Here is a 21,428-nt window from a genome sequence, read left to right on the forward strand (position 1 = left end):
TTTGGTTCTGCAAGACATCAAAGTGTCTACTGTCTCCGTCGCCGGTGAAGAGTAGCAAGAATTGTGTTTCATTTTGTGATCCGATCCGGTGTGGATGAATTTGTTCTTCGTGATACACGATTAAACATATCTTAAAAATGTCCGCAGCTGCAGCTAATTCTGCTTCTCCCCCGTATATTCCATTTTTATTCATATGTGATTTGTAATCACCAGGTGACCTAATCACAGCACCGTTTGATTTATTACCTGTAATAAAACCCGCAAATGTAGACCAATTATCCATCATATTTGAAACGATACTCAGTCTCACCTCTGCGTGTCGATCTTGAGTGCCGTATACACAATACGCCAACGCGCGAAAAAGACACTCCCCGTCGGGAATCATCTTGATAATTTTCGTTTGCATGTTCATTTTTTGTGCGTCAGAAGCAGACACCTATAAAGATATTTATCAAAGACTGTCAATAACAGCCGATGACAGCTGTCAAAGGGTTTGCTAGATGCTTTTTCTTTTTGTTTTCGGGATCTCACCCCATCGCCAACTTCATGCGTATACTATTGTTATTATAATTTTTTTTATATTATTGTTATTATAGTCATTTTTTACTATTGTTATCGTAATCTTTTTCTACCTGTTCATTTGTTTGAAACTTTTTTATTAGATAAAGAGATATGATAGTATAGCTGAAATGTGATTTTTAAAAAACAAAAATTTCTCACTTTAAAAAACAATTCAGCAAACAAAGAAAATATTATACGAAATAAAAAATGAATTTATTAGAAAAATCTACGACGCGTCCTGTTTTTGAATATCAAAACGACGAGTTCCCTTTTCTCAACTTTTAAAGCCAGTTGTCCTGTTTTTCACTTCAAGCCCGAGGTGTCACGTTTTCGAAGCTCAAAACCGACGTGTCACTTTCTTGAACTTCAAAATCTGCGTGTCTCTTTTTCGAAATTGAAAACAACGTATCTCTGTATTCCATTAATCCGACGCAAGGCAGTTGTAATAATGAATTTCTACGTATTTCTTTCCAGGAGTTTATCACGCTGGAGTAGGATGTTCGCAGATAAATAAACTTTCGCTTGTTTAGATCTGCCAATTCTTCCACATAAGCTGTTTAGAAGACACGAGTGAGAGATTGGGCTTATGATTGAAAAATGTGCAGAATCAAGCTGTGATAAGGCTGCAATGGAGGAGCGAAACTATGTATGTATGTATGTAATATTTATTGTTCCCCTTGGGGTTACAAGGATTTCCCTTTTCCTCTTCCTTTACAATATTTTTTACATGTTTTCTTAACCTATTCTTACCCTATTCTTACTTCCTACCTTATCCTTACCTAATTTCTAATTGCCTGTGCCCTGTGCCATTGCCTTGCCATTCCCTTACTTTCCCTCTTATCCTTTTCTTATTTTTATTTTTTTTTTTATCCTTATCCTATCCTATCCTTAACCTCATCCTATTTTACCTTATTCTATTCCCTAAATCGTCCTTACCCTAATCGACTTCCATTTCCCATTCATCTCTTACTCTTCCGTTCTCTTGTACATCCCTGATCCTTTCCAATTCTCTCATCCAGACTTCTCCCACCCCCTCCTCACCTAACATCTCCCTCACCACCTCCTGCCAGCTTTCCTCCCTTCTATCCCAGCCTACGCACCTTTCCCATACGTGCTCCCATGTTTCCTCCTCCCCCCCGCACACCCTACACCATCTCTTTTCCTCTTCTTCCCAGTACCTTGCCTCCTTAATCTCGCTTCCTAATCTAAATCTTGCCACCCTTATCCACCTGCTTTCTCCCCATCCCTTTCCCAGATACCCTGGTATCCCTTCTCCTTTCACTAGCCTGTACCATCTGTTGTACCTCGATTCCCTTATTTTCTCCCACCTCTCTCTCCTCTATTTCCCTTAACTCCATCTCGCCCCTCTCCCTTCTCGCGACTACCTCTCTACTCTCTGCTCCCCTTTCCGCAAAGAAACTTTCCCTTTCTCTTTCCCACCTCGATCCCTGCCTCCCAGCTTCTTTCTTGTCCCTTATCTCTTCCCAGCATCTCCTAGCTAACTCGCTACCCTCCCCTCTCTCCAGCTTCCTTTCAAAATTCCATGCCCTTCTCCCTGCCCTAATCCTTAGCTTCTCCCTCTGTAGTTCCTCCCTTACTAGATATCCCGGTGTTCCCCCATCCACTCCTAATGTCCATCTCAGAAATCTATCCTGTACCGCCTTGACCGCCCTCCACTCCCTCCACCCCCATATCTCCGATGCATGCTCTATTACCGTCCATACTAGCCTGTCAAATAACCAAATCCTTTTTTCCCAATCCCTCCCAAACCTTCTTTTTCCTATTCCCCATACCTGCCTCATTACTACCCCTGCCTTCCGTACTCTCTCTTTCACCTGTGCTTCCTGTCCCCCATTGCACTTCACTCTATACCCTAGATAGCTGAACTCTTTCACCTCCTCTATCCTTTTCCCTTTCCATCTCCAATCTATGTTTTTCCTTCTACCGCCTCCTTTCCTAAATATCATCATCTTTGATTTCCCTACATTTACCGTCAGCGTTTTCCTATCCATACACCTTTCTAACTTCCTAATCATTACCTCCATTTCCTCGTCACTTTCCGCTAGTAACACTATATCATCCACATAAGCTAACGTGCATACCCTGCCACCGGCTAACTCCACCCCCCCCAACCCTTCTCTCTCTCCCCATTTCCTCTTCTAAGTCCACCAGCAGCAGGTTGAACACATGCGGACTGAGCGGACATCCCTGCCTTACCCCCCTCGCTGTCCAAAACGCCTCTCCTACCTTTCTTCCGCTCCTTACTCGACTCTTTGTTTCCTTGTAAATTTCCTCTATCCTTACCCTTAGCCCTTCCCTCACCCCTCTCCTTTCCATAGTCTCCCACAGCACCTTCCTGTTCACTGAATCGAAAGCCGCTTTCAGGTCCACAAAAAACGCCACCATCTTTCTCTTATCCTTTCCCACCTGCCTATTGATTAAATAATTGAGTACGTATATATTGTCAATTGTCCCCATGCCTTTTCTGAAACCCGTTTGGTTTTGCGGTATCAAGCCCTTTTCTTCTACCTCTCTTCCTAACCTATCCGCTAATGCCATCGCATACACCTTATATAGAGTTGGCATCAAAGTCACCCCCCTATACTCTTCTACCCTTTTCCCCTCCCCCTTCTTAACTATCGGCGCTATCAATCCCTCCCTCCAATCCTCTGGCCAGCCCTCTCCCACCCAAACTCTGTTACATGTTTTCCATATCCACTGCTCCATTTCTTCCCCCCCCATACCTCCATACCTCGCTAACTATTCCATCCCCCCTTGGTGCATTTCCATCCCTCAGCTTTCCTATCACCTTTTTAATCTCTTCCCTCTGCAGCTCCCCTTCCCCGTCCCCCTTCCTAGTTACCGACTCCCCGCCTTCTGTTACCTTGCTTTTAACCCCGCCTAATAATCCCATGAAATACTCCCTCCACTCCTGATCTCCTATTTCTTCATTCACCCTCTTCCACTTCTTTCTTTCCCTGTTAACTATCTCCCATACCTTGCTTTCTGTCCTTGCTTCCGCTGCATCTTTTATGAATCCCTCATTTTCTTTCTTTTTCCTCTCCTCGCATAGCCTATTATATTCCCTTCTTTCCTTTCTATACGCGTCCCCTTCCCCCTCCCCCTTTCTCCATTTCCTTAGACTCTGCCTAACTTCCGCTTTTTTTCGCCTACATTCCTCATCCCACCATCCCTTTTTCGCTTCCCTCCCCCTCCCTCCTACATCTAAAGCTCGTCTAAACTCCCTTATTCTTTTCTCTATCTCTTTACCTACATCCACTTCTCCTATCCCCTCCCATTGGACTTCTGTTCTAAACCTCATCCTACCCTCCTCCATCCAGTCTCCTCTACTATTTCCCCCTACTCTTTTTCCCTTCCTTGTCCTAGCCACTGCCCCCCTCAACCACACTATTACCGGCTGATGATCCGAGTCAACCCTATCCCCAATCTCTATCCTTTTGACATTATCCCTTACCTCGATGTCTCCTATAGCGTAGTCTATTACTGTCACCCCTGCCCCTCCCACATACGTAAATTCCCCCTCCTCATCCCCCTCTATGTTCCCGTTCATTATTGCCCATCCTGTCTCATCTAAAAATTGCACCAGCTGCGTACTTTCCGAGTTTATTTTCCTGTCCTTTGATTTCCTACTCCTACTCTCCTCCTCTCCTTTTCCCCAGGGTCCTCCCCCCTCCTGCCCTGTCCTGGCATTAAAATCACTCCCACTAGCACTTTTACCCCTCCCTCTATCTCTTCTGCCCGCTCCTTCAATTCCCCTATCTTCTCTTTTAGGTCCCCATTTACGTATATTCTTACTACTACCCATTTTTCGCCCCCTACACTTATTTTCCTTGCTATCATGCCCTCGTTTATCTCTTCCCTCCCTCCCTCCCCACTTACTATCTCCCTTCTTACCCCTGACAGCATTCCGCCTATTGCTCTTCCCTTCCTATTTTTTCGAACCGCATACTGCACTTCCCATTTATACCCTACTGGCAACTCATTTCTAATCCTTTCCCACCCCTTCTTTTCTATCCATGTCTCCATTAGAAATATTACATCCCACTTCCCTAGCCCCCTTCAGAAATCTTAATCCTTTTTCGCGAGCCCCGCCACATTCCAAAAAGCTACTTTCCACCCCTCCCTTTTTGTCTCGCCTACTCCCCTCTCTCTCTTCCTTATCTCCCTCCCCACCTGCCTCTGTCCCCCCCCCCCCCCCCCCCCCCCTCACTGCCCATTCCCCCGACTGCCTTTCCCTACGTACCCTTCCCTGTGCTTCTATACTTCCCTCTTGTCTTTCATCGCTTGCTGACCTTTCCCTATCGCTTTCCCCTACTTTTCCCCTCCCCTCCCTTTGCCCCTCTTCGCTTGCTCTCCCTGTACCGTCCCTAAGCACCTCTCCTATCACATCCCACTTTTACATTTTCCCTTCTATCCAAATCTGTGCATACCCTATTCTTACTCTGTTTCCCCTTCTCTCCTCAATAGCTGCTATCTCCTTCAACTTCCATTTCATTTTCCTCTCTGCCCAGGTGAGATCCTCGTCTATTCTCTCCTCCCTTCCTTTGAGGAGGCTCTTTCTTCCCATTACCTGCCTCTTTTGCTCCCCATTTCCTAGTCCTGCAATCCATATCCCCTTTTCTCCCCCCTTTTTCGCGCCTACCTCCCACATATCCTTCACCTCGACCTCTACCCCTATCAGCTGCAAAATCTTTTTCAACCCTTCCTTTTCTCTTCCCTTCTCTAGTCTCGCTCCTCTCACTACTATATTTCCCCTTCTTTCCTCTCTATGGCCCACTCCATCTCTTTTAATCTATCTATTGTTACCTGCGCCACTTCCGCATTCCCCTGTACTTGCCTTTCCCCCCCTCCTTTTGCACTCTTATTTTCTAATTCTATCAGCCTCTCCTTTACCCTTTCCATCCCCCCCCCTCTCCGCTCTTCTACCTCTTCTAGTCTCTTACCTAGATCCCTTATCATTTCCTTCATCTCCCCCCTCTCTACTTTCCACTGCTCTTCCTTTCTAGTCATTTCGCCTTTAATCTTTCCCATTTCTTCCCTGATCCCCCTTCCCTGCCCTTTGACCTCCTCTAGACCTATCTTTAGTTCTGCCCTAATCAACCTTATCATATCCTGTATACCCCCTTCCTCTGCCTTCCTTTCCTTCCCTGTCTGACCCTCCGGCGACCGGTGCACTTTCCTGCTTTTCCCAAATACTCTTTCTCTTTCCTGCATCTCGTCTACATCCTCCTCCCTTTTTTCCCCTTTCTCCTCCCGCTTTCTCTTCCATAAGTCTAGCACCGTCGCCGTCGATCCCAGGCTATGCCTCCTATCCCTCCCTAACGCTGCTACTGCCCCCGGCCTACCTTTCTTTTTCTCCTCCTCTTCCCTGTTCGCCCCTTCTTTTTGGCCACCCGCGTTACTCATATTCTTTCTCTCCTTCACCGCTCCCTACCTTATCTATCCGCCGTCTATCTGTCTCTACTCTATCCCCCTTCTTACTTCCTAGATGTCACCGCCTTTTCTTATCTTATCCGAATCGTTGCCGTCCGCCGGCTCTTTCTGCCTAACCTCAAAACTCTCCCCCTTCTTTCTTTTTCACCTGCCCTTCCCTTCTATTCCTGCCTCCCTATTCCCTTCACCCGACCTCCCGTCTATGTCTTCCCCGCTCCTTCTCTGCCCTATTTCCTTTTCTCCTCACCTTTGCTTTCCTGCTAAATTCTCGCCTTTTCACTCGCACTCTTTCGCACACCTGCCACTCACATTCAAAACGGAAACGGAAGTCCGGAGGAGCGAAACTAATTTCAGACAAATCAGCGGAATTGAGGAATGAATTGTGAGAAACTAGCTGTTTTCTTTTAATTTTTCTAATGTCACCTAATATATAATATATGACGCTGAAAATAGCAGGTGATAGGGGACAAGTAAGCTACGCACAAAACTACCAAGCTGTGAACAAACGACTAAGTATTCACCAATTATTCAGGTGAATTCCGTGAATAATCCTACCATGTTTTATCATTTGCTCACCTCCTCAAAGCTTTTTACACGTATTGCCTGCCAGCTGTTACTCACTTATTTCAGCGGCATATGGAATATTCAATGACATGAGTTTTCTTCACTTGTTCATTGGTTAATTTTTTTTTCTATGACGATTATTTATCGAGCATATTTGGTAGAATCTATTTGTTGTTCTACAATGTAATTACGGATGAAAATCTAAACGTAGTAACCTACTGTACTAGTGAAGCGTATAGCATGCGAGACTGCGGAGCGGGAGGACCTGAGTTAAAGCCTCTAGCCGGTCAAGCAGAACCTAAGCACAGCTTGCAAAAATTTAAAACAGGGCACAACGTTCATATCAGCGAGCTGAGGTTTGAACTCGGTCCAGCTACACCTGGGCAAGGTTTTCTGCAGTTTTCCTTGCCCCTTGTGCACATGCGGGTGTTTCTACTGAATGTCTTAATCCTTCAGCTGCACGCGGGGTACATTTTGACCCCCCCTCCCCCGCCCTTTTTCCAATTGATTGTATCGCAAAACGGGGGAATCTATTCAGCCGTAGTGCGACGCCCAAATGTTCCCCCACTTCTACTCTATGCGTAGGCACTTGGCCCCCATCCTAGATCCTGCCAATGCAGTAAGGACAGCCGTAGAAAAAAAACCTAGAGTCAAATCGACCCACTTTATGCGGAATATAAAAATATTGGCTAAGTGAAATAGTCTGCGATACAACGGATTTGGGTGGGAGCGGACGTTTTTGGGGTGACTCATTTTATTACCACAACCCACTGCACCCCTAATGTCTGGAAATGCTTCAGGGCACATAACTGTATGCCTGCAGGTGCGAACAGACGTCGAATGCAATCAATTTCGGTCAGTATTTAGCCTGAAAGATGATTTATTCATAGAATGTTGAAGAAGAGCTGTTTACTCACTCATGAGTGATTATTCCTTATGTTTGGTTGATATCCCTCAAAAAGTAATAAAAAAGTAAAAAATTTTGATGTAAGGTAGACCTTGATGGTGTGAAATATAGGTAAGTTACGATATGGCTGATGCAGATTTGACCAATGCTACGCCACAAGACGATTACGCTGAACTAGTATTGCGGTAATGAATAAGTTATCAAAAAGTAAGAGAATCCCCCGGTAGGGATCGATTAACCAATTCACTCCTTGCCTTAACATAACTACTACCCCCAGTATCACGAGGTAAAAACAAAACGGCGAGAAAGAAATTAGCAAAATACATCGAGAAGTCTGTAATTTTCAAAAAGGGAAGTTTCATCAATACTACAGTCCGACACCTAATTTAAAAATTTGTTTGCAATGTACGTATCAAAATTTTTATGACATATGGTTTCAGGCTGGAACTCCATTACAGCTGAGCAATGAAGAAAAGACCAAGCAACCGAAGTTAATTTCTGTTGATCCAAATAAATCGGCAATTCATAAGTATTTCCTCGCAGTCGACAAACTCTGTATTTTACTCCGAGCTACTGATGATCATTGCTGCGACTGATTCCCTTTTCAAAGCAAGCTTTGCTTCTAATACGCAATGTGATAGCAACCTGTCCAGTTCTTGGTTGTACATTCATCATTATTTTTATAGCATTGAATGTAAAATAACACCAAAAGTTATCGATACACACACGGAAATTTGTTCTATCAAACAACAGCTCGAATGTGGAGAATGCAACTGAAATCAATGAGGAACCGAAATGACGTAAAATCGTTCGTAGTAAAGTATATAGGTATTATAAGAATAGGAGGGTCTCAATAATTTGGATAATTTGATATTTTAGTTTGTAAGTTACATATGTTTGTATCTGAAGGCTCAAGTTGTAGACCGTATAGGCGTATACTAATTATAAGTATTGACATCGCTCTTTAACACGTCTAATGGTTAGTTGTGCCAGCGATTTGATTGCTGGACACCGTGTTTTTGGTTTGACCAAGATACACGCCTTTGTTTGACAAAGGATTGAAGTTCATTTTGTTCCTTTTTTCTGGGAGTTTGACTCCAAGAATAACAAATTTTCATTTGATGGAAATAGGACATTTTTGTTTGTATCGCGACTGTCCTGCTTTCCAGGGCAAAGATCAGTCTCTAGCGAACATCGAGATTTTTCTCGAGATCGTCATAGTCGACGAGGTCTTAGTGAGCAGAGACGAGGATACGATGACAGAGTCCAATGCCCTGTAGATCGTAACCGGTCAGCCAGTCGGTCTCGTCGATCCGGCAGCCCTCCTTCTCTTCGTTATGTCGTTTCGCATCGTTCAGGTAGTCGTCTGAACTATGCTTCAGATCGCTCGCATCATTCGATAAGTCGTTCAAGATACTCATCACAAGAGTCGAGAAGAGTTGAACGTCAAGTCGAAACTCTTCAGGTTAGTGATGATATTGTACCTGGCAAGAGAGGAGAGGAACCAGCTGCGTCGTCGGAGCCAACAATTCTGGAATTTATCTCTCCATGCGTGTCAAGCAACAACGTTCCGAAGAGCGCTTCAGTCTCCGAAACTCAGCAACAACCTGAGCATGAGATTGAAATTGTAAAGAAATTTTGAGTGTAATTGGTCCCCGTTTGGAAGCGGACAAGCAAAAGGCCGGTGCTTTGCACAAAGACGTCGTAATTCGCTGGACTGAAATTTTCAAACAGGGTCTCCCAAAGGAGGAGGATAAAAAGTTGGTGGAAAAACACAAAATTTCTGAAAACTGGGTTTTTATTACGGCCTCGAAGTTGAATCCTAAGATTGTATCAGCGGTTCAAGAAAATGTAAAAACAAGAGACAAACGCATTGCTGAAAAGCAAGAACGTATTGCTTCTTGTCTCGCTGCTACGGGGAAGGCGATTTCGATTATTTTAAAAACCGACAGCTCACTGAAGCTTGAATTACTCGAGATTTTGAATGACAAGGGAAGACTCTTCTTTCTTCAGAGAGAAGAATCGGAGATTCGCAAAAATTTAGTCCTCGCAAACTTAGACTCTTCCTTGAAGGAGGTTCTGAAGAGTTCAGCAGTTGACGGCTTCTTATTTGGCGCAGATTTGGAGGCAAAGATTAAAACGGCAAGGACTCTTGAACGAACCTCAAAAGATCTCAAACCGTTGAGCAAAACTCTGAGACCAAATAATCCAAAAAACCAGAAGGGCCCGCCGGCGCAACGTCAGTCGATGTTTACGAGAAACCCACAGACACCGAGCGGGCCGAAGAGAAGAACAACCAACAATCCGATCTCAAAGCCAAGAACGTCGTATCCTCGGAAGCAGCAGCAGCCATACAGGCGCCGTTAAATAATGCAGGTAAGATTGCAGGTCGATTGCGATTGTTTCTTCGTCCTTGGTCTAATTTGACAACAAATCCTATGATTCGCGATTGGATTAAGGGTTTTAGAATTCCTTTTTCCTCGGTTCCGATACAATGCACGTTTTCCGAGAGATCAGTTTGGTCAAACAGTGAAATAATTTCTAATCGGTTTGAGATAGAAAAATTGATTAAGAAGGGGGCGATCTAAAAGGTTTCAGAGCTTCCTGATAAATATTCATCAAATATTTTCTTGATCCCCAAACCTAATGGCTCTCAGAGGTTTATTCTAAACCTTAAAAAGCTTAAGGTAGTAGTCGGGTAACTTAGGCCGATTTTCATGTCTTTTTTGGAGGGCGTCTTTTTGTAGGAAAATAAAAATATATCGTTTCGGATATTTGGGATGTTTTTATTCACATATTGAAGATAGAAAAATTTTTTTTTTTAATCTAATAGTTAATTATTATTATTATTATTATTATTATTATTGATCGAAGTTGGCACTTCGAAAAAAAAAGCGCGTGGGTGGCCTCGGTGATTTTGTCTCTTGGTGTTATCTGAAATCAAAAATTCTAACTTAAGTTAAATTTCATGGTTAAATAACAAAATGGCGGACTTTGAGAAAAAAAGTCCTTTTATTTTAGCAAAGAAGGGGTTGTGAAATAAAAAGTTAGGGGTGAAAAAATTTTTCGGTAGTTCCGATAAGAATGACTTGTTTGTAGATCAAGAATTATCAAGAATTTTTGATTTCAGATAACATGAAGAGCCAAAATCACCGGGGCCACCCACTCGCTTTTTTTTCGAGGTGCCAACTTCGATCAAGAATAATAATAATGACCTATTAAATTTTTTCAAAACAATTTTTTTTTCTATGTTTAATATGTAAATAAAAACATCCTAAATATCCGAAACGATTCATTTACATTTTCCTACAAAAAAACGCCCTCCAAAAAAGATATGAAAATCGGCTTAAGTTATCAGACTACTACCTTAATGAGTTTGTTGTCTTGGAACATTTTAAAATAGAGGGTTGGCGAGTCGTGAAGTCTTTAATCGGTCGAAACGATTTTATGACAAAAATTGATATTAAAGATGCGTATTATCACGTATTCATAGATCAGACACACCAAAAATTTTTACGATTTCTTTTTCAAGGAGAATCCTATGAATTTACTTGTTTACCTTTTGGTTTGAGCGCTGCTCCGTATACATTTACGAAGTTACTTAAACCGGTGGCAATATTCTTGAGAAAACAGGGACTTATATCTGTTTTCTACTTAGATGACATTTTAGTTTCGGGTAAATCGTATGAAAATTGCGCGTCCAACTTCCAAGCGACTTTGGGCGCTGTGGAGGATATGGGTTTCGTAATCAATAAAGAGAAGTTGCGGGAAGTTAAGACTCTGAGCTCTCTTGAATTAATACAAAAATTCAGTAAAATGTCGAAATGCTCGATTAGAGAATTGACGTCCTTCGTCGGTACACTCGGCTCTCGTTGTTCAGCCTTAAAATATGGGATGATATACATGAGGCGATTTGAAAAAGAAAGATTGTTCGCACTTGAAACTAATGGGAATAATTATGACGCGGTTATGAAGATTTCAAGTAGATTGAAAGAAGATTTTCAATGGTGGATTTCTAACATAGCTACAGCCAACGCTCCTTTTAAAGAACCTTCTTTAGATTATGAGATTTTTACTGACGCTTCTCGTACAGGCTGGTGGGCTGCTTGTAAGGGTTACCGAGCAAATGGTCATTGGAGCGTCGAGGATTGAAAATTTCACATCAATCATCTTGAATTATTAGCTGCCTTTTTTGGTCTAAAATGTTTTGTAAACAACAAGACACGATGTTGTATACTGCTTCAAATCGACAATACAACGGCGATAGCCTATGTAAATCGCATGCGAGACAGTTGGTTCGTAAACATTTTCACCGCATATAGCAGACGTCATGCTGCTACGTCAGCAGCCAAACGAGCGGGTGTAAACAGATTTGATTAGAAAAACCGCCGGTTGGACGAAAGATTCCGCGACCTTTGGTCGAATCTACGACCGGGAAATTGCATCGGATGAAATGCATTTTACGGAGGGCATTCTTGATGCTAGGCATTAAGTTCACTTATTAGCGTCTGTTAAAAATATACGACTAATAAGTTATATCGAACCATTATTTTCTTGCGTTTTGTTCATTTATTCAATACTTTCTTCAAAAAAGAAGAATTAAATAAATACTTACCAATACCTATACTTGTGATAGTTTTTATTTCAGCCGTAGCATGCTCTAAACAACTACATAGTCTGATCTCTGAAGGAAGAGGCGCGAAATACAATTTACGATTGAACAAACTTACCTAAGTGAAGTTCAATCTTGATTGTATGAGCGCCTCTTCCGAAGAGATCAGTCCCTCCCTCTCTTTTTTCTTGTGCGAAATACCCAAAATTTTCAAGCTACGGTTACTGAAGAAAGTCTTTCAAGAATGAGGATCACCGACCGCGCCTCCTTTGGTGCGTTCGGAAGGCCCCATAGGGGAAAAAGAGGCTGTTTTTCGTCTTCTTTCTTTAAAATTGTGGCGACACTGGGGTGAAGTGGGGGTACTATATAGTCTGATCTCTTCGGAAGAGGCGCTCATACAATCACGATTGAACTTCACTCAGGTAAGTTCGTCTAATCGTAAATTATATAATAAGCCAGAGACATGAAACTAGTGTAACATGCACCGTAGTATATTTCAGTATTTGATATTTTCGATCGATTTTCAGCCACATTTTTACATTTGAAGGCTAGTGTTGTATAGGCTCCGTCGGAAAATGTTTATTTCCTGTTTCAAATGCGACTTTGCGACACCTAATAATTCAGAGATTTGTAAACATTTGAAGAGAATTGTATGTTGGAACCGGTTAAAAAGTCTCACGGGATAATAATTGACCAAGTCTATGACTCGACTGTTAGAAGATACAAACAAGTACCAGTGACATGCACATTTTCATACATACCAATATTACAAACGCTAAAATTATTATTTGAAAACGAAATTGTTCCAAAGGAGTTCCTCACAGAACGATCTCCCAATCCCGAAGCTTACACACGCTTTTTTCATAAAATTGGAGCATTTTATTTTGTGATCAACAAATTTCCTATGCAATTAAATTCTTATTTGGAAAGTATTCATTTGCACATTATACGTTACACAGATAACTGTCTTCCACATTTGATATTCAATAAATGCAGTATTCCTGTGAACTCATCCATTTTGTTATTACCATTACTTTCTGTTGGAATATGAGCATAAATAATCTTGTAAAGTAAGAATATATTTTGTATTACGTCATGACTAGTGTGTATGGCTGGAAGAACGAAAAGGCGTTAGGACCTTTTACGAGAGGCTTATCTTTGTTTGCGAAAAATAAGATATAGGTACAAACGGCTAAAAACTACCAGAGCTCGACGCACTCAATTCAACCGTTCAATTGGTCAGTTCTCCAGCAACTCTCACTTAGAATCTGAATAATAAATGAAATATAAATACTCTGCTTAAACCTCTGTCATTAAATACAACACCAGAAACCCATTTCCAAAACTTTCCTTTTGCATGGAGATTTGTAAGCTGAAAAATCTATTTTTTTTTTTTAATTGAATTTAAAATTGTGTTATAACTACGAATTTTACCAGTCAAATCGACATAGTTTTTCATGTTATATTGACTCTGAATAAACGTAAGTCCGTAATAATAGATTTTATGTGGAGTTAATGTTACATTTGTGACTAGTTAAATTGAAATTACGAATTTGTAGATTCAACAGTACTGCTTGTTCAATTGACATCTAATTTCATTCGCTTTGAATACGGTGCTTATTATAGGATCAAACGAACTTACCTCTAAGTGAAGTTCAATCTTAATTGTATTTTGCGTCTCTTCCTCAAGATCAGAATGTAGTGCCCCTACTATGCACCGATGTCGCCACAATCTTTATAGTTCAAGTTTTTTGGTCCGGTCCTATTCCATGTATATTCCGGTACGCAACTCATTTATTCAAAGTGCTGCCGTAACCCTCAGGGTTTCTAATATATAATTAGAAAAAAAGGGAAAACTTGTTGGGTGGGACTGATCTCTTCGGAAGAGGCGCTTCATGCAATTAAGATCGAACTTCACTTACAGGTAAGTTCGTTTGATCCTATAATTGTATTTTGCGCCTTTTCCTCATGATCAGAATGTAGTTATTTAAAGTTCGTTACGGCAGATATTCCATGACTCAGAAATTCGATATCCTTATATATTTATTTTTCAAACGTGTTGTACAATGCTTCTATCATAAATCGCTTTCGCAAACATGCCTTTACTCCCTACAACACGACGGTCGTAGAACCTAGCGAGGGTCCCCGAACGTTCTGTCTAGCTGGCGGCTTTTCTAATAGCGTCTATATTGACGCCACTCTTTTTCGCGGACGAAGTCGATGCATGACGAGTGCTGTAAGCATCAAATACGTCTTTAACCGCGCCGGAATTTTAATTTCGATCAACCCCGTTGATTTTTCTATATTCAGAAAATCGATTGACGCGAGTGTCTGCATACGCTGCGCTGTGACTAGTGCCAACAATGTAACCAGCTTGAGGGTAAAATTCTCCGTACTCTGGCGTCTTCTCCCAACTTGGGCCCCCGCAACAGCGCAATCGCGGATCGGCAGCTGTTCAGTGTGCCATAAGAAGCGCCCTTCTCAAATTCGGCAGACAAAAATCTTATTATTTGTGATGTGTCACATTTGTACGGATCTATGCCCTCTCCATGGCAAAATGACCACCACTTTTTTAGACAGCTGTCATATTGTCTGAGTGATGAATCCGACAACGAGGAGAGCATAATAGAAAGTGCTTCCTCCGGCACGCTTCTCCTCTTCAGCGCTTCCCGGACAGCCGTCCTGCAACCAGGGTAAATCTCCTCCAGATCGGGTGCGGTTGTCTATCGAGAGAGCGCAAAGGGTTGACGTTCGGTTTGAAATGAATTGGTTCGCAATCCAACATGGCAGTGTAGACGGGGAACCAAACCTGAGCTGGCCAATACGGTAGTAGTACAGCAAGGCGGGTTCTACACGCAGATTCCTGTTACCGACACTTACCGACCGAGCCGCTCCGCGCAGCCCAGACTCAAACCCTTTTCCGCGATGACGTCACAGTCTGCCGTACCGGCTTGAGGTCAAGAACGTGCAACCTTACTGACAGTTGTATCGATCGAGGGTCAAAATCGTGCTGTTTTAGCAACAATCTTACCGACCCCGTGCAACCTTACCGACAGTTGTATCGATCGGCGGTCAAAATCGTGCTGTTTTACCGACAATCTTACCGACCGAAGGTCTGTAGTGCTCGCCTGCCAACGGTAGAGGGCGCAGCAGGGGCGAGAACTTTTTTACCGTCCCGCATTCTTCTCCCACGATAGGACTGCTGATGTGTAACATGAACCACTCCGAATTCCTTTCCCACGGTAGGACTGCTGACGTGTAACGTCAACCACCTCACATTCCTTTCCCACCTTATCAACCACGTGACATTCCAAAATTAATAGTTCCGAGAATTGTTTGTCTCAAATTCAACGTCGCACCGGAATCCTTTGACCGCATGCCACTCGCCGTCAAGTCGAAACTTGTCGAACGCATTGTTTTGTCTGACCACCTTATCAACCACGTGACATTCCAAAATTAATGGTTCCGAGAATCGTGTTTCACTTATTCGAATGTCGGTTTGATATCAACCACCTCACATTCCTTTCCCACCTTATCAACCACGTGACATTCCAAAATTAATGGTTCCGAAAATTGTTTTTCACTTACTCGGATGTCGGTTTGATATCCAAGGTCGACCGATAGTCGCGGTACATTCAAAGCCATGGATCTGCGGTGTCAGGTTACTATCGCTCTTGGAATGCCAAAAGGTGCGCGCGCATACACAAACTTTGATATCAGCCCCGTGACATTCCTTACCCTCCATCAAATTATGTGGTGGGGGAACGTTATATAAGCGAAAAGTGAAAACTTCATCGCCAGTCTGAAGCTGTTCTTGCAATTGAGAAGTGCTCTGGAACAACGTCAGTTGAAGAAACGACTAGAACTGCTCCTCAAGAATATTGGAGAAGTAAAACATCTGCTGAAAATCAGATCCGACCTCAATCAACTCACAAGAGATTTCGAGCACCTACAACTGGACCGTAACGACAATGGACTTTTCAAAATTGAACGAAGTCGCTCGTCTGGAGACATTTCTGCCGTTGAAAAAGCTCTCGAACCTCGAAGTCTACTTCGAATACCGGGTCAGTGGCGTACGTCGGGTAAAAACGAAATTTGGAGACAAAATCGTTCTGGACTTGGATGACGCTTTCACGATTTTTCTGCCCAACCGACTGAACAAAGCCCTCCACGAAAATGAAGATTTGTTCCAGAAGGTGACGACAGCCAGTAAGGAGATACGGCTGCATCTACGTTATCTTGGCGGACCGTACGGTCAACTTGAATTTGTATACGTATAATATTCAAATATCCAATGTTCTGTGTAAGTCTTACGTTCAATGAAAAAGATTTAAATTATGAAAATTTTTTCATTTATCCATCTTGTATACCTTTAATCCTACGTACCTTGTAATTGTATCTAGAATTAAGTCTCAAAATCTAAGAAAATGCTACTCCGAACACCACTAAGCAACGATAGTGGGTTTCGAGCTGCGTCATGTAATGTGAACTCTACGATGAGTATTTGGACGGGTTCAGACCGGAGTTCAAGGTCGGCCGATAGCCGCAATACAGAGCCAAGGATCTGCGGTGTTGGGTTACTATCGCTCTAGGAATGCAAAACATAACTCGGTTTGAGTACAGCTCGGTCAAGGATGGAGAGCGAGGTCGAATCTTACATAAGCTTCGTATTGAAAAAAATTCTTTCTCTTAAGAGCTAAGGTGAAGGTATAAAATTATTTCATGAATATTCTTTGAAAAAACAGTTTTATTGAGTACAATTTTTAGAGTACGGTTGACAATTACTTCACAAAAATAGTACAATAATTCTATTCAACAGTATCATGACCAGGGTGATATATTTGCCAGGAATGCGGGACCGTTCTTGTAGACGCTTCTGCGCAGTAACACAAATCGTACAGCCTCGCCATCCGGACAGTACGATGATTTTGTAGCCAATTCTGTAGTATGCAAACGTTTCGTGCTGCACAGATTGCGTTGGGTATTGTGTGAAGGTCGCATCTCAGAGCTGAAGTTTTTTGCAGGGTTTCAAGCGACGGGCAGTCAAAGTCCAACATATCGATGATTTGAATTTTCGGAACGATTTTGAGCAACCAATCTCGTTTTTCTTCTCCTTTTACGTACACGGTTTAAGCTTTGCACAGCCTGTCTCGAATGGTCCGCTCAACTTCCTCAAAAGGTATGGTTCCACAGCTCCAACGTAAGCCGTGAAAATCGCGTTCTAACCAAGAATTTTGGCTTTTGTATTTGACGTCCAGTAAATTCCATTTGTGAGGTGGCTTGAAGAAAAACACTGACGGAGATGCTTCCGAGTAGATTGAAATTATAGCCAATTCTTTTAATGTGAAGGTGTTGTTGAAAGGTCTACGAAAGCCTTGTATGTCAACGATAAGCTCCATCTTTGAAACTGTGCGAGATGGTGGGAACGGGTGAGCTTTTATACCAACTTTTTCACCCCACTACTGAGCGGGTTGTATTCGACAATACGATCGTGAACGATCAAGCAGTACGCCGATGTTTCAGCGGAAAAGTTGGCTTTAGCTTCAAATTCAAGACGGATGTCGACAGGTCCGTACTTCAAAGATTCGTTTTGTTTCGAACAGTCGATAACGAATAAGGGGACGTCTCGAAGGAATTCACTCTTTGTCAGCAACGGCTCGGGGTTCTTGTCGTAGTAGGTAGCTTGGAAGTTTGCGTACATCTCGTACAGGAGCGCGTAGAGATTACGACTCATGTTGAGGTTCAGGTTACCGTACGGATAAGATTGAGAGTTTAAAAATAGCTTGACGTCCGTGATATTGCAATGATCGAAATGACTTGCGTTCTTGCCGGTCTTGTTCTTTCTACTTGTTTGGAAACTCAAAATGACGTACCGAGGTTTTTCAAGCTGAGTGGAAGTTTTCACAGTCCAAATGTATTTCGATGTTGTGGGAAGTAAGGGATATTCGTACAATTCCCAACTGCGGAAGCTCATCGAAACAGGCGGATCTCTCTGAATGAAATTTAGTAGGTCAACTTTTTTCTGATCCGCGAGTTTCAAATACGGTATTAGCCATTCCACTGCATTGATCGTGATTTTGAATTCCTCCTCTGACGTAAACGCCCGTTGTAATGCTACACTCTACTCGCAACGCGTTGACCTTGAGTATAGTTACAGGCACGTCCGATTCGTGAGTTTTATCAACCTCCAATACACGTGATGTAAATCCCAAAAGTTGAGCAATGGAATCATTCGGCTCAAAGTTAATCGTGTGGTTGCATGTGATTTCGCTGCGTAATGTATTATTGTTGGGTTTAATGGCGAGCCTGATATCTGTATTTCTTAGCACGTTTTGAAGATACTTCTCTATGTCCTCGATCTCGTAGCTGCCGGTAGGTATGGTGATCACTTTGTCAGCTACGTAAATTTTATTGTGACCGACATCAACGTTGGGAATCGAATTAAAGGTTAACAATTCTACCAAGCCAAGAGCATAACTTGTATCACGAGCAAGTTCGATCGGTGGGAAATATTGTGCCTCGAGTATCGAAGAGGTTCCCGAAATCGTTAACGTTAACGAATCATCCATGACTGCGAGTGGTAGACTGACTTTGACGAATCACGCACCATGTTTATATAGCTCACCACTTAGAAATTTCAGACACAAGTGTCCGCATTCAAATGTATCATAATCCTGGTAGCTCTCATGATTGTATTTGACGCTACCAACGCAGAGGTATTTTATGAGGTCCGAGGGTAGTTGAAGGTTGCCGAAACTGTCAAAGTAATCGATATTATTGTCACGTTTCTTGTACGCAACCCAGTGTGTTCCCGGACCGTCTTTGTCGTCAAGGTTGATTATAGCTGACTCGATTTTTCGTGGACCGTTTTTGGGCATTTCGTTTCGCATGAAAACACCGCGGAAATGCAGAACCCTCAAGATTTTTGCATATTTCAACAAGTCCCAATCAGTCAACGCTCGACGTGGTAGCATCGCATCTAGTATTTTTAAAGATGGAGACCAAGACCTGTTTTGTACGGTTTTATATGAAGCCCTTTGCCCAACGCGATAGCTTCCATAGTTTTGTTGTGTCGTTTGCTTTCCTCCAATTCTCGTTTAGCCGCGCTCGCATCGTTCATAGCTTTTGCTATACCTGCCGCACCACCGGCCAACGCACCCGTAGCGCTGGGACCGGCAAAAATAGGAATCAGAAACGGTAGAAAACCACCGACTTTCGAAGGTACCGGTAGGACGCGAGGTGTTCACACTTTACATTTACCACCCGCTTTTTTAACGGCGTTCTCAGCTCCCTTCAGCGCAGATTCGATAGCTACTTTTGCATCGTTGCTTGGAACCATAGAACGTTTTGCAGCATTTACAATTTTTCTCAAGGCCACATTTTTTGACTTTCGCATTCCCATTCCGAGTTTTGATTTTACTTTCATTGTATTAGCTACTGCCCAAGCGGCTGCCTTCTCACCCAAATTTGCGTCCTTTGCGAGAACCCGTTTCCAAGCTTTCTCAGCCAACACCCTATCAGCCTCGTTTCGAACTTCAAGGTTCTCACGATTTTTCGAATACGCTATATCATGTTCCTTACACACTGCATCGAGAGGATTGATACCGGAATCGCCTTTCGCGAGTCTTTTCGTCAACTTCGTACCAGGACCGCAGTATTGGTAACCGGGAAAATGCAACTCGATCGGAAGTTTGTTGATGATTCTATTCACCAGACCCTTGCCACGATGTTGCCGCCTGCTGCTGCTTCGTTTACCTCTGTACGCGATCATGTTCGTGCGTTGACTGAAGAAAAGTGCTTTAAAACGGGGTATTTATAGCAAATCCGATCAGTCATGTCCGAGATGCGGTTTGCAAAACAACCTACCAAGCTTCCCGTGATGAATTTTGACAAACTTTCGGAGCAAAATGTCGAAAAGCATAAACGGCACGGTGAATTACTCTCGAACAGTGTACGTGCGATATTCTGTGGACCGTCGAATTGTGGTAAAACTGATGCGTTGCTCACACTTATAACCCATCCCAATGGACTCAGATTTGAAAATATCTACATCTACTCGAAATCTCTCAACCAACCTAAATACCAATTGTTGAAGCAATTGCTGGACCATGTTGAGAGTACGGAGTATTTTGCGTTTACCGAGCGTGAGCAAGTGATTCCACCGGAAGAAGCACGGCCCAACTCAATAATCATATTTGACGATGTAGCGTGCGAGAAGCAGGACAATATTAGAGCCTACTTTTGCATGGGTAGACATCACGACGTTGACTGTTTCTATCTCTGTCAGACGTACGCGCGTATTCCCAAACATCTCGTGCGCGACAACGTAAACTTACTCGTGTTATTCAAACAAGACGATATGAACCTGAGACACGTATACAACGACCATGTGAACACCGATATATCTTACACAAAGTTTAAAAGTGTGTGTTCTGCATGCTGGAACGGTGAGAAGTACGGGTTTCTGGTGATCGACAAAGACAGTGAGCTCAACGTAGGACGATACGGGAGGGGATTCGATTCTTTTGTTAGCCTGGAAAAGGAATAAAATCTACCGTTTTCGAGCGAGAGACGCAGTAGCGTTGCAGACTCATTTGCGTCAACATGCAGAGCTCTGAGATTTCCAAGCAAAAAGATGTCCTACATCAGATCGCTCAAGCAAGTGCTGCGATCCGTCGAACACACAGATTGCTCAAGTCGGGCAGGGAATCTAAGACTCAGAAATTGAGTGACGTTTTCAAACCAGTAGTGACTCCGTTGCAAGAACTGGTGAATGTTACGAAAGATACCAAACCTGTCAAACAAGAGATGGAAGAAATTAAAGAAGAAATAAAGGAGATGAAAAATGAAACGAAAAATGAAACTGTCTCGGAAATGGACGATTCCTTTGCTTCGGCGGGGGATGAAACAGTCGTAGTAACAACGGTCGAGGACGAGTATTTTGCACTGATGAGAGATGCGAAGACAAAAGGCGAATTGGACAACGTGTACGGTGTACGCAACCTCTCAAACTGACTACAGATCGGTGATTCGTTGATATCTCTTGAGAGTGACTACGTTCGTATTGGCGACACGCGTTACCCGAAAACGAAGGGTTTGCTGGAACTTTTGTTCAAAAAGAAGCCCGACGGTTCTTCTGTTATAACAGTTACAAATTTAGAAATATCATTGCCGAATTGATGGATTATTCCCCATCACCTCGCCGAAAAGGTAAAGGTCTATTTCCGCAAGCTATGATCACTCGACAAGGTGTTGAAACGGAATACGTCTTCTGGGATGATCCAAACGAGTTGGTGGAGCGTCTTCGTTTACTCCTGGCATCTCAGGCAG

The 21,428-nt window shown here is 42.8% G+C and overlaps 1 long non-coding RNA gene across 1 annotated transcript; it reads right to left on the bottom strand.

The window, feature by feature from the left end:
- Positions 1–1,898: 1,898 nt before the first annotated feature.
- On the bottom strand, positions 1,899–20,272 carry LOC124175920. Its single transcript, XR_006869270.1, has 3 exons — positions 20,261–20,272; positions 13,302–13,306; positions 1,899–2,542 (listed from the first exon to the last, which is right to left on the bottom strand). It is a non-coding gene; the product is annotated as an uncharacterized LOC124175920 (long non-coding RNA).
- Between the last annotated feature and the right edge of the window lie 1,156 nt (positions 20,273–21,428).

Source organism: Neodiprion fabricii, chromosome 2 (assembly GCF_021155785.1).
Source record: "Neodiprion fabricii isolate iyNeoFabr1 chromosome 2, iyNeoFabr1.1, whole genome shotgun sequence".
NCBI lineage: Eukaryota > Metazoa > Arthropoda > Insecta > Hymenoptera > Diprionidae > Neodiprion > Neodiprion fabricii.